The sequence below is a fragment of the Crotalus tigris genome, unplaced genomic scaffold (assembly GCF_016545835.1).
Source record: "Crotalus tigris isolate CLP2741 ecotype Arizona unplaced genomic scaffold, ASM1654583v1 scf7180000017952.28453644438:3035480, whole genome shotgun sequence".
Taxonomy (NCBI): Eukaryota; Metazoa; Chordata; class Lepidosauria; order Squamata; family Viperidae; genus Crotalus; species Crotalus tigris.
Genome location: NW_024096741.1, coordinates 2,717,749 through 2,732,878, shown reverse-complemented (window position 1 = coordinate 2,732,878; position 15,130 = coordinate 2,717,749).

Sequence of the window (15,130 nt, the reverse complement as noted above, 5' to 3'; positions counted from 1 at the left end):
TGAGGGCCGCATCAGCATTGCGGTTGCCCTCGGGGTGGGTGGGTGTGGCCAGGGTGGGTGTGCCTACTGGGTGGGTGTGGCCAGTTTTATATAGTTCGGATCAAGGGTGCCTGTGGGGGCGTGGGCAGGAGTGGGATAGATCTGAGGGTCTCTGGCAGAAGGGGGAGGGACCAGGGCAAGTGCCAAGGCATGATCCACTGGAGGAGCCTCATTGTTCCTCTCAGGCCATGCAGGGGGAGGGGGGCTTATGGAGCTAAGACTGAATGAGTTTCAGGATAGATGGCCACCACAAAATTGTACATTGGCTCCCGGCTGGCCTGGGCCAGGGCCAAGGCAGAGGGGGCCATTCCCTCCCTGTTTTCAGGATGGCTTTGCGGGCTACATGAAACCATTTCATGGGCCACATCCGGCCCCCGGGCCTTGTGTTTGACATGTCTGATGTAGCATATTATTTATTTATTTGATTTCTATAGCAGCCTATCTCAACTAGTGATTCTAGGTGGGAAACATCATATTATGCCATACAATGAAAAGAAAAGTAACAACTTTCAGTAAGAAGCTTTTTAACTATTGCATTGTTTATAAACTGCACTCTATTAAAAGTAAGAATCTTGGCGGTACCTCTGTTCAAAAGATAAGACCAGGAAGCAATATGACTAACCTAGATGACATCTTCTAGAAAAATGCCAAATATACAGAAATAGAACCCATCTTACCTTAGTGTCTTTTCCCCCCTCATGAATTAAGTTTAGTTCTATCTACAACATTAGAACAATTTTAATCTCAACACTCCACCTGTTATACAGTTGAAAATTATGGGTTGAAATTCTGTGCTTGGGATTTTTGAAGGGTAGGCCAGGGATTGCCTTTGAATCAGACTTGACTCTTAGTGTCTGACTCCCCAGGTCCCTGCAATTTTCTTGGCAACATTTTTAGCAGTGGTTCTTCCTAGAGTTGAAAGAGAGTCATGGTTGATTCTATGCCTAACACAGCTTTAGAACTCAGGCTTCCAATTCTACATGAACATCTTAATCATTAGAGCAAACTGTCTAGCTAATATCAGATTTAATTATCACTGTCTGCCACTTACTGCACCATCATGTGATCTTGCTATCATCAACCGAAGACAAAATCTAATTTGAATTCATATGAACATGCATGGGAACACTTTTCATTTAACATTTTCCCTCGGCACACGGGTGTGCTTACCAGGTCTACAATACTGAATTGTGTAAAATTGTTCTTCACTGTTTAACACATGTTCTATTAAAATGTGTGGAAGCTATTAGACTATTCCAGGTTACAGTATTTGCCCAATTCAATGGAACTCTTTCTTTGAATAAACACACCTCTGTACATTTCAGTGCTACTTAGGAACAAACGGAAAGGCAGCCATTATATCCTAACTGAACTGAAACTAATTTGCAGTTATTACAATGCTTGTACTTTATTTGCAACATGCATGGCTAAAAATAATGTTGAGCATTTTCCTTCCCCAGTTATATTCTGCATGGTAAGAAGTATCACCAAGAAGTGGGGGAAGCAGGGAGAGAAGCAACTGGTTTATGCAAGATTGCTCAATTGTTTCATTTTTACTAAAACCTTGAATTTTCTTTGTTTTAGCAAAGTCTGTTTTGGGTTTACTGTTTTGCATTTTAAACAGTCTCACAACACAAAGTAGCAAGATTTAATTACAGAAGGTACCCTAAAATAAATCATTCTTATCATTGGACGTAGATTAAATGTGTGAGTGGTTTTCTTGTCATGATTATATAGCTCATCATTTAATGAAATAATTAATTGTAGAGGGAGTGTTACTGTGAAACTAATTATGGCTTTGTGTGTATGTGTGAGACACTCTGTGCTTGCAGAGCAGTCTGTTCAAAAATTCTATTGTGTTCAATATGACCAGTGAAGTGAATTTTGGATTCTGACTTTTTTTAATCTGACAATTTTTATTCTTTAGGCCAGAAGTAGAGAATCTGTGGTCCTCAAGAAATTCCTAACAGTCCTACACATCAGGGTCAATAGTGGAAAAATACAGAGAGTTGTATGTGGAATATGTGGAAGACCACTCCTGTTTCTTATTTCTTATCTTGAATTCATGGGACTAATAGGAACAGTTATTGAAAATCAGTTCCTAGGATTAGAGGCAACACACATTCCACAGTCCCTGCAGATTTTGTTGCCAGTTATAGGGGGCGATGCTTGTAAGGTTGAAGAAAGTAGAATAAGAGGAAGAGAATTAATAAAATATATGGATGGAGATGGAGTCAGGAATGTTACCAGAATGGTCTTGGAAGAGCTGCAGATTGCCACCTGAAACAGATCAAGATGGGGAACAGTTGTACATCAGTGGAATTATTGTAAAAGCCCATCAATGTCTGGAAAGCCTCAAATTTTGTTCTTGCCTTAGCAAGGATGGGGTTGTTTCCTTCTAAATGTTGAGTTCCATAAATCATCTAAAACTAAGCTAAACAACACCAGAACATTTCACAAAATAGACAGAAACTGAGGGGTTCTTGGTGCTCTCTGAACTTTTTTTTTTTTTTTGCTTGCAGATGTTTCATCTCCCAAACCAAGTAACATCATCATTGTTAGTAAGGACTGGTGTTTGCTCTCAGTTTATATTGTAGTTCCTTGCCTAGTCAGTGTTGGTGCGGGTGGTCTTAGAGATTCTTCGGTTGCTCTGTTTACTGTTAGCTTGTTCGGATATTGTTTTTTTGTCTATGTGTCTGTTGATGGCTGATTTGTTAAGAGTGCAAGTTCTTCTAGAAATTCCTTCTAGAAATTGTTTTTGGATTCGGCTTGATCTAGGATGGTCAGTTTCCCAGCTGAAACTGTGGTTAAGTTTGTTTGTATGTTGTGAAATTAAATACCCATATACTATACAAAAGAAACAATAAGTCAAAAAGGGAACAAAAAGACCAGAACACCTCCCCACCAGCAATCAGCCAGCAGATGAGCATAGATTATCTCCAAGATTAACATCAGACCAATAATCAAGAAGCAAACAAAACCCAAATCAAGGAACTGCCAAGCAAGCTAACAGTAAACAGAGCAAACAAAGAACCTCTAAGACCACCTCTACCAACACTGACAGGACAAGCCACTAGAATATAAAGAGCAAATCCTACCCTTTACTAGCACTGATGATGTTACCTAGTTTGGATAATGAAATGTCTGCAAGAAAACAAGCTCAGAAAGCACCAATGATCACTGAATTACAAATATTCTCCTTTATTGGTAGACAGAGACTGGAGGAATTCTTTGAAGTTTTTGTAGCATTTGCTACTTATAAGGTAAAAAAATGTGTGCTTTTATTTGTAGAAGGTGCAGAAGTGTACCATATGCTCAACTTGTATAAAAGCTGTTCAGTGTTTTGATGAATATTCTAGTATTCCTTCTCAACTTGCAGTTTTAATACTATTAGCTCATTCTATTCTGAAGTACTAGCTAATGCATTTGATTCTGCTTTCATATTCCTTTTTATCGTTTGCTTAATGGTTACTGTAAATATAAGAAGGACTAGGGTTTTTAAACTAAGCAGCTTTCCCAGTGTTTATGAAGTTATTTTTTGTGGCGTCGCAACCTTGGATACAGCACCAGAAATCCTACATATCATGTCTCTGCATATAAGAAGCAAAGCTGTCTCAGGCACAGAATAATCTTCTTAAGAGGAACATCTGTTTAAGGAGGTTGAGTTTGCTGCATGTAGTTATTTGATGCTTCAAACCCATATAATTTCTTTTTTTTTTCAACAAAGGATGCACAGAAAAGAGATTATCTGGTTATTTTTAAAGGGGAAATGAACAGAAAGAAATGTATTTTTAACTTTCTAAATGTGCCAAATGGTCTAAAAAAAGAGATTTTAGTAAAAAAAATAACAGAGGCTTGGGTATATATTAAGTAAATGGGTATATTAAGGCTATATATTAAATAAAAGCTTTTGGATTTTGGTTTCAACAATGCTGAATACTTAATATCTCAACAAAGAGCAGAAAAGCTTGTGGTGCCCTTTTCTACCTTATCAGAAAAATAGACTAAGCCTAAGGAACTCAACAGCAAACCATGACATATCACTGTCCTGCGGTGATATTGCTGAGCAGGTGCTTCTTTACATGCCTGCATTGTGGCACCGTTGCATTATGGAGCTTCCATAGCAACAACACTTCATGCTCAGCATTTCATGTGTCTTGCATGATGGCAAAAAATAGACCAGCCACACTGGCCTGCTTATTTTCTGCTAGTAGCTGCCAGTTATTGGCCAAGAGCAGAGCAGTTGCTGCTGACCTACTTTATTAACATCAAAGAATAATTAACTTCTTCCTCCTTTTCTTTGTCCTCTTTTCCTTTTCCTCTTCTTCCCCTTCCCCTCTGGATAGTAATAGTAGTAAAGTTGGAAGGGACCTTGGAGGTCATCTAGTCCAACCCCCTGCTCGGGCAGGAAACCCTTTTCGGACAGGCTGTCCAGTGTGTTGGAGCATTTATGCTTCTGGAGGCAAGCATTGTTCTCACTGTCTGTTCTAAGTTTCCACCCGTTGCAGGTGCTTTGGATAGCTCGGCAGCCCCTGAGATATTGGAATACTGCTATCATGTCCCCCCTTGTCCTTCTCTTCGTTAAACTAGACATACCCAATTCTCGCAACCGTTCCTTATATGTTTTAGCCTCCAGTCCCCTAATCATCTTTGTGGATGTTTAAAAAGTTTTGGGAAATTAAGTTATGTCAATTGACAACATTGGCTGAAGTGCAGATACTCGTGGACTAATGTTCATAACTATAATAAGCCATGATTTGTTGCTGAATAAAGCATGTGGTTGTGCTGCACAAGATGCTAAGGCATGACCACGGTTTACAAGGACAGTAATAAAATGTAATAAAATAAGCTGGGCAGGCAAACAATATTTTGGCTCTGTGAAATGTCTATGTTTTTGCTGTATGAAGTGCACACATCTTCATTCTAGAGGACTACATTCTGATGTCCTTTTCTGAATGAACCATCAAATTCATATTGCTAGTCAAATGTCATCCTCTCTTTCAGCTACTGATTCTACCGTACTTGCATTATGATTGACCAAGCAGACTGTAAGCATTATTAGTCATGGGCTCAATTCCATAGAGGAATTGAATTACTGCCACTCCAGCACACACACACACACCAGGGCCTTTTCCATTCTGTCATTCCAATGTTTACTGGATACAGTAACAAATATCTGGAAGCAGCATTTTATTTTTGTTGCTACTTTAAAATATAAATCTACTAAAATACCTGTTTAAAAATATTTAGAATGGAATAAATGTTTTCTTTAAAACACTTTCCCCAAAATATGTGTATATGTTTATTACAGTAGTTTATAAAATTGCCTTGTGGTTATCAATTGAAAACATCCATAATAAGAACCATAGCTGTAATCCTTCACCATCAGTATAAAAACTGCAAAACTCTTATTACTTTAACAATATTTCTGAAGCTCTTTGATCTGTTCCTCTCTACAATATTATTGATTCTTCTGAATAAAGAGCTTGTTATTTCAACAAAGGCTTTGAATCCTTTAGAAAAGCTATCCACCCTTCCCTACTATTTGGACAATTATCGTACTGCTGCTGCAAGATATGCCAATAAAAATACAGTATGGAGAAAATCTTGCCTACTTTTTGAACTCTACGTCAATAAATTTAATGGGCCTTGGTAAAGATATGTAAGTTGTTAGAATGGATCTGCTTCATTCAAGCAGTGTTCCAGAATGGAATTGCTGCTGGCAAATTGCGTGATTTAATATAGCTCTGTTGCAGCTTTAAATAAAAAAAAAAAAACCAGCTTGACAGAAACTGAATAGCTGCATCCAGGGCAATTCATTTCTCAAATCAATGACAACCTGCATTGTGTGAGATATGTGTAAAATAAATCCTGTCAGACAAGACTGACAATTTAAGCAAACCAATTACAGTTAGTTCTTTGTCTTGTTTAATGCGGAATGCTTCTGGATAGCTAAATTTACTACTCCCAACTGAAAACTAGGCCTTCCTTGAAAACAATGCTTAGAACTGAGAAGATTTATCTCAGTTTGTTTCTATCTTGGAAATTACTTCCACATAGATGCTAGAATTAAAATCTGATTCTAGAATAGCTCTACCAGTGGGGGGTAACACAAACTAGATTTTATTTTGACCTTCTAAACTATATATAAATTACCAACTTTGGCTGTTGCCCTCAATTTCTGAAAGCCCCTTGTTTTTTTTTAAGACCAGGTGGACAACAGAAACAAGCATTTTTAGGATGAGAATCATACTAGAAGATACATTGTAGATATCAGAGGTCATCAAGTCCAGAGGTCTCCAACCTTTTGAGCACTAGGGGCCGGTGCCATGGAGAAAGGTTTTTCCATGGACCAGAGGGGGTGTGGTTTTGAATACTGCCTGCATCTTGAGGATGGACTTTGCTTGTTTGTGCAGCCCGCTTGTTGGTATGCTGTGGACCGGTGCTGGTCCACAGACTGGGGGTTGGGGACCCCTGATCTAGTCCACCTCTGCTTATTGCAAAATCTACTGAAGTATTTCTGACAGATGGGTACCCAGCCTGGGATTGAAGACTTCCAGTGAAGGGGGATGTACCACTTCATGAAGCAGCTTTTCCTGTCAGGAAATTTCTCCCAGTTATGCATCTAAATTGAACCTACTTTCAATCCACTGGTTTTGGTTTTGTTCCTTTTAGGATGTAAGAGAACTACACTGTCTCTTCTGTTTGACAGCCCTTTACGTATCTGAAAGCTGTTTCTTCTATAGACTACACATATCAGTCATTTGATTCCCTTTTCATAGGGCTTGATTTCCAATTCCATTATGAACTATTTGATTTTATTCAAATCATGTTTATTGTTATTAGTTCATCGCATAATCAGCCATATATTCAGACTGGAGTTGGCATTTTTGTCCATCTATTGAGTCCTTACCAAGGACCTGGGATAGGCAGATGTGAATGTGTTAACGGTATCATTGCAGGATGTAAGCTGTATTGATTGATAGTGATTTTGTCAATGCCAATGGTGCTCAAGCGGTGCTCCAAGTGTTTTGAGATTGCATCCAAGGCACCTATTACTAATGGTACCTCCTTTGCTTATTTTATAATCATTGTATTTATTATTATTATTATTATTAATAATAATAATACTATCAGCCAAGTGTTTAGACTAGATTTGGCATTTTTGTCCAAGGACCTGGGATAAACAAGTGCTTCATGGAGGTTTTTAAGAAGAGATTGGACAGTCACTTGTCTGAAATGGTATAGGGTCTCCTACTTGAGCAGAGGTTTGGACTAGAAGACCTCCAAGTTCCCTTCCAGCTCTATTCTGATTATTATTATAAACAGATGTTGTTTGTTGGTGTTAAAGCATCAAAACAGGATGTAAGCTATTGCAAATAAAGCTGCCTTTTGCAACAGGTTGTGTTCAAGGGGTGCTCCAGTTGTTTGGGGATTGCATCCAAAGCACTTATTACTACTGGTACTATCTTTGCTTTCTTTCACCACAGACATGGTACTTCTATTTGTATTTTGTGGTTTTCTCCAGCTCTTTCTCTTTTATTCTGCTGTCTCTTGGTACTCTCATATCCATTAACTTTTTAATTTTTCTTATTAATGTTTAGTATTATGTTTATTGTTCATGTCGAACACAACCTGTAGAAAACATAGTATTTGGTGAATTATGGGGCTTTCAAATATGTACTTCCAAGATGGGAGAATGGGACTTCCCTGAGGTAGGTGAAAGTCCTGTCTTCCACAAAAGCCATTTCTACAAGCGAGTTCAGCTTAATTGTGTTCATTATTGTGTTTTCAGTGCATTTTTACCTGCTTAGTACCTGGTGAGCAGAATTTAATGTTAAAATGAACTGTAAACTGCAAATTACCTCACATCATGAATTTTACTAATGTTATATTCCTGAACATCTCATTCAAATGTAACACATTGAAATCAGTTTCAAGCCTGAGTAAAAGTGAGTAAAACATTTTATGATTATGAAATGTTGATTTTATTAAGGAAACGTAATGCGATTTAACCAGCTTAGTATATACTTTGTCCTTTAATAATAATCTCTGAGAAAGATTATTAATGCAATTTTTTCAAGATACTCTTATCAGTTATTTTCATTTGTTCCTTAGATATTCTTTTCTCTTCCCTCCCTCCCCCCTGACACACTCAAAATATGCTGAAAGAGTTGCTGGTAGGCAAAGTCTATTTAAAATTTGGCAGACCAGATTTGGATCTTAAGTGGACAAAGATGCAGGATCTAAAGCAGCTTTGCTTACTTTGGTGCAAATATTCCATACCTATTGCTCCGATGCGCTATATAGTAATAATGACATATAAGCAATTGCCTTATGAGGTGAAAATGCTGAACTGATCATGATTTGTATGTATGCCTAGCCTTTTTTTTCAGAAGGGAGAAGACTGTGAGTCTATTATCATTGTCTTCTCAGAATACTTGGAAACACATTAAAGTCTGCCTGAGGAATGAATTAAAAATAGATCAAAATTTTTATTTCAATTAATGGCCCACCTGCTGAAAGAAATGAACCCAAACCAACTGTAGTCATTAAACTCAAATGTAGCTCTCTGCTCAGAAAGAAAGAAAAAGGAATAGCATTAAAAGAGTAAGGTACTTCCTTAGTGCTATTACTATTAGCTACTCAATTGTTGAGTTTCTTGTTTGTTGACATTGAAGAGTTGGCTGTCATCTAGCAACTGCAGGAAGCAACCCTCTTTGAAGCTTGAAGATGAATTTTTTATTATTACAGAGTGATAAATAGCATATCATTGAAAGCAGGCAAGTGAACACAAGGGTATGATCTGTTGAGCAATAATGAATAATGGAGTTGACTTTTAGACTCTCCAAGGATCTGTTCATCTCCCTAATCAACTATGTAATCAGAATTGCCTTGAAGCAAGATGAACAGCAAACAAATCTAATAAATATTTTTTTAAAAAATTAAAAAATTACAAAGGGGATTTTTTTACATGATTCTATATTCTAAAATGAAAGAAGGCTTCTAGATGATGCTGGAAAGTCATACCTGTATTAAGTGAAAACAATTTTGGAATGGCATACTGATTCTTGGCATCAAAAAAGACATTTCAACCTAAGGAAGAATCATTCTTCAGGAGATCCAGCCCAGACAGTTGAAATATATAAGGGACTAATTACTGGGATTCAGGTCTACCAACTTCCCAACTCAATGGTTTCATCCTATGTTAGATTACAACCCCATCATCCTCAGACTTGTAGGTTATGCTTTTGGGGGATAATAGAGAAGGTATATGAGTAAATAAGAAGGTATATCATTAGGAATACTAGCATTAGTTGATCCAGACAATGCTTTTTTCCCCTATGGGGGTAAAATTGTAATAGTGATTTTAAGCTGACATTTGGTCTTCATAACAGGCTAAAGTGTTCTGATGCACCTTTAATACTACCTGATTTTTATCTCAGTTAGCTTCCTCCTTAATTGTATTTACTTATTTATTGATTTAGTTCTTTGGAACTCAAGACAGGTTTTGATGATGAAAGAAATCATACTAAATCCCCCTAAAATGGGTGTCAAACTGCAGGCCCCAGGCCGGTTTCATTATACTGAAGTCGCGCCCACCCCATTGCCAGCAATGCAAAAAGAGTCGCGATACATCGCGACATGTCACGTAACGTGGCGAGTTTGACACCCGTGCCCTAAAAGGTACCTTTAAAATTGATACTTGTCTAGTTAATTTGTAAATTGTTGTTGAAAATAGATTTTCTTTTCTATCAAGAAAAATATTCAAATATTCTGATCAGAGTTTTTCTTAAAACAAGAAATAAACTGAGGGACAGGGACAGATGTCATTTTTTTTTCCTCAGTGGGTTGTGGAGTATTTCACATTCAGTTTCCCAAAAAGATTTTAAAGTTCATAGGAAAGCACATGTAGAATCTGCATGCAACTCTTGAAAACAGCAGTACTTTTTTAATTAAGGTGACCAACCGTCCTCCTTTAGGGAGGACAGTCCTCCTTTTGTGAGTTCTGTCCTCCCTCAAAAAGTGTCCTCCTACATGTCCTCCTTTTCAATATTTGAAAACTAATCTGCAGGGCTTTTTTTTTTTTCTCATACAATGCTCAGAACGGTGTTCCGGCACCTTTTTGGATGTTTTTTTTTTCAACTTTTGTATGAGCAGTGCTACTCCCCCTATTGGCTTTCGAAAGCCAATAGGAATTGCTGCTGGGCGCGCCAAAACACCCGGCCAACAAACTTTGCACTTGTAAGTTGTCTGCAGAGAAGGCGAATTGGCAGGAACTTTGCACCCCTCCCTGCTACCCAACTACACCATCTCCTAGTTAGTCCCGAAGATACCTGGAGGAGACTGGAGTGGCAATGCCACGGTAACTTTCTCTTGATCTTCAGCCCTGCTAGGGAAATAATGGCTGCGGGTGCAAGAGACAGGGGTGGTAGGGCTGCTGCGGGCAGGGATGTGAGGGGCGGCAGTGGCCGGCTGCCCCTTGTGCTGTGGGAGCTGCGGGGCCTGCTCTACATGGGGCTGCGCAGGGTAAGTGGGCAGTGGTGCTGGTCAGGTGGCTGCAGGCGGGGTGTGTCGATGGCAGGCTCCCCCCCAGGGCCGGAGCCGGCGCAGCCGGTGCTTTGGGAGCTGCGGGGCTCACTCTACACAGTGGGGCAGCAGTGTTGGCGGGTCGGCTGTGGGCAGGGGCGAGGCATGTAAGTATAATTACAATATAAAATGTTATTGTTACAAATGTTTTTATTATGCATTTATCATATTATAGTGTATTCTGTATTATTGTTGCAATGAATAAAATCTTTCTTTTATTTACGATATTTTTTCATCAATTTATTTGTGTCCTCCTTTTCATTGTAAAAAAGTTGGTCACCTTATTTTAATAGAACATTTATGCAATCCCGGCAGGAAACAAAGCAGCTGCTTTTAAGAGTTGCAGGTGCCAGGTTTATATTTCCTCATACTTTGAAACATCTTTCTGCAACGGAATCTGAGCCACCATGCACAGAAGAATGTTTGTGAATGTGCATCTATGTTTTTTTCCAGAAAAAAAAACCCAGTCTGCATGGCGGTATCTGTTTTAAATATTCTGAAAATAAAACATTACCATAGTGACAGATCTGGTGTATGCAGAATGCCAGAAGTATTTCAGCTAGATACCTGAAAACTAGGTCAGTAGTTTTATATTTGAAAGGAACTGTGTTAATTTTTGTTTATAGGCTGACTATGGTCCACCAAAGCTCTGAAGTGGAAACCCAGAGTAGAAGTCTTGGCCTGAAGTGTCCTTTCCTAAAAAGTGAAATCCCCCAAGCACTTTCTAATCTGGCACATAATGTCATTGTATCTTTATTTAGGTAACTGAATCTAAAAAAGGTAAATAAGAAATGAGCATTTATCTTGACACAAACCAAAGCTGACATATGACCAGCTCAGTATAGTTTTATACCGTGGTCTCCTTTGAAATACTAGCTTTCTTCAAGGATGGCCATGTGAAAAAGAGTTCAGAATATCCTGGGAAGCTTACTTTTTTTTTTATTGTGTTTGGAACCTCAGATCTTACATTTCTGACTAACAATTGTTGAGAATAGAAACTGACCTGTTTCTGTATCAGAATGCAGAAAGGCATATAAATGTTTGGAAGAAAATATGATTAGCCATTTTCAGGCATCATAATTGAAAATAGCCACCACCTAAATATGCCTGGCAAACCCAGTATTGAGTAAATGTGTCTGCTTTCTTCATTGTCAGGGATGTGGCTCAAGTGCATAGAGCACAGGTGTCAAACTTGCCACGTCATGTGACGTGTTACGACATATCGCGACTTTTTTTGCATTGCCGGAGGTGAGGTGGGCACGACCTCTGCATGATACAACCAGCCCACCGCCCGGCAGTTTGACACCCCTGGCATAGAATAAAGACTTTTACTCTTCAGGATTCATGACTGAAGTCTGATTATACCTGCACAATATTGTCACTGTTGGAACTTATTGGGAGTGTTCATGTGATGAATACTTCTTATTTAATAAAGTCTGAATACAGTTATTTTTAAATAACTGTAATAGTGTTGCAGAGTAGAGTACAGGGGAGAGCAGTAAAGTAGATATGAATCTGCTGTAGGCCATGGTCACTGTGTCTGGATATTGGGTATATTTCTTCCTACTAGTGATGAGTTACTGCTTAGGCTGGGCAACCACCTGAAAATCAATACATAAATCATCATAAGCCAAGGTCCGTGAAAGAGCAATATCATTATTCAAAATTAGCAAAAATTCACTGATGATGCTTTTGAGTTGGGTTCTACAAGAAGCAATGAGGTTTTATTCCTTAGTCCTATTATATTCTTCTATCTATCCCTTTCACTTTCATGGAGAGACATTCTATTTTTATAAATGTCTACTTGTAATACTGTTGTGAGACGTTCTGCAACTGATCTTTTTGCGTGCCACTTGAAATAATAACAATGGCAATAGCACTTAGCACTTAGACTTATATACTGCTTCATAGTGCTTTACAGCACTCTCTAAGTGGTTTACAGACTCAGCATATTGCTCCCAACAATCTGGGTCCTCATTTTACTGACCTCAGAAGGATGGAAGGCTGAGTCAACCTTGAACCAATCAAGATTGAACTCCTGGCAGTGAGCAGAATTAGCCTGCAATACTGCATTCTAACCACTACACCACCCTGGCTCCTAAAAAAGGACATAAAATCAAGATGACATAGTGTTTTTCTAGAAAAGGAATGGAGAGGGTATATAAAACTAAGGTAGGGGAAATAGAAAAATAATTGAATGTAATTTCACTTTTAACAATAGTGCCACTATGATTGATCCTTATATAGTTCCTAATGTTGGTCTTCTATTACTCTAAAATTATATGTTGACAGCTTAGAGGGATTTCGGCTTTGTCCACAACTTTGAAAGGTTGCACTTTATTTCTACATGGAATAAATTATACATTTAAAATTCATTTGTTCCTTGATATATATAAACATTCATATACATATCTCTATATCACACTGACGCTGACATAATACTGTTATTCATGGAGGAAACATTTTTATGCATATAGGATTTCATTTATTATATAAGCTTGGGGAAAATACATACCAGTTCACTTTGCCATTTCTATTTTAATATCCATGAATAAAAATATAGCTCTGTATAAAGAAAAAAAAGTATTCCATATCTTAATTTACTTATTTAAGAATGGAAAACCTGCCTCATCATAATGTTTATGCAGCTTGCAGATGAACAAATAAAATATATCTGCTGGATAAAAATTATGAGTTGTAATTAGCCTGTCACTAGTGAATATATCTGGAGAGTCTATGGCATGCTATATATTTTTTTGAGAAGAATATTCCATTTTTGGTATGAACAAGAAATAAAATATCTACTTCTGCACATATAATTATATAATAGGAGATTATAAAATCACAAGATGCAGTTCTGGCACATTTTAGTGAGACTTTAAAGACTTTTTAATGTAATAAAAGTCCTAACATTCTTTTATCAAGGATCAAGCAGAATCAGGAATCTTTAAAATGGAGATTTCACAATAGTTTTTATATTTATAACGACATTATTTTTTCATAGTTCGCTTTCCAGTAATATATAACAAAGGATCCTAGCAAGTATTGGAACAAAAAGGTCTGAAAATTATTTGAATATAAAAATGATTAAAGACAGATAAAGATAGGTTTCTTGTTCTTGTTTCTTGTTACACAGTTTTGTTTATTCTATTTTTTAATGTATGTGTCATAACACAGGGGTCCCCAACCTGTGGGCTGCAGCCCACTATCGGGCTATAGCCTGCTGGCCACCAGGCTGGCCAGTGTGTGCCTGTGTATGTGTACACTCGCCCCCACTCATGCTGGCACCGCTGTTGCTATTCAAATGGGGCGCTGCATGGCAAAAACTGGGCACCATGTGGTGAAAAAGGGGCAGTGCTAGTGCCCGTACAGCAAAAACAGGGTGGGGCTAGCGAGTGTCACATGGGCGCTAGCACCGCCCTGTTTGTGTCACACGTGCTCACGGCCCCGTTTGTGTGTGCGTGCATGTGTAAAATGCTTCCCCCTCCCTTTCCCTCCAGTCCGCCAGCAAAGAAAGGTTGGAGACATCTGTCATAGCCCATCTTTCCTCCAACAGCTCAAGGTTTCATTCCTACAACTCATGAAATAGGTTGTTGAAAAGAAATAACTGGCCCAAAATTACCCAGGGATTTCCATGGCTGAGAATGAACTTGGAGCTGCCTAAACTTATTCTAAATTCAAATAAATAAATTACTTATTATACCACACTGACTATCAACTATAAACATTTTGTAGTTTTGAATGCTTATCATACTGAATAATCAGCATTTCTGACCCTAGGAAATCCTTTCCTTATCATATTGTTTGCCAGATAATTTCTTTCTGGCAAATCAAGGAATATTGGCATGTTAGAGAAAATCCTGAAGCATAGAGTACTGTCTATGTTTATGGATCTAATCATCAGGCTTTCTTTTTATCTCCAACCAGTATGGTCTGGAGATAAATTAAAAACAGCTGAATATACTTTCTTGATGGTTGAAGGAAAAGCTCAAGAACTACATTGAGTGGAGCTTCATCACACTTGTGTTAGAGAATTTCCTTTTTTAAAAAAACATTTTTTATTAAAAGATTTTACAAAGATTTTTTTTAAAAAACTATAGAAACACAGAAGAAATAGAAAAAGATTAGAAAAAGGATAAAAGTGAAGAATAATAAAAAGCAGGAAAAAGAGAGGTATTTAAAGAAGTGACTTCCAATCTTCTATGTAGTAGTTAGAAACATAGCAATTACTATCTCCATTACTATCTCCATCAGCAAAAGCTCTATAAACGGTTTTCACTTCTACCTTAGACACCTCCTATTGTAAAATAACTGTAGTTCTCTCCTTGATCAAAGTCAATTTAGTATTTCTGCAAATTCAGCCATTTTTATAATCCCTTCCTCCATTATTAGTGTTTCTGTACTCTTCCATCACCATGCATATAATAACTGTGGGAGGACAGAGATTTTGCAATGGTTTGGGGAAGGGGTTTAAAAAACTATATTGTACCCACATTAAAGC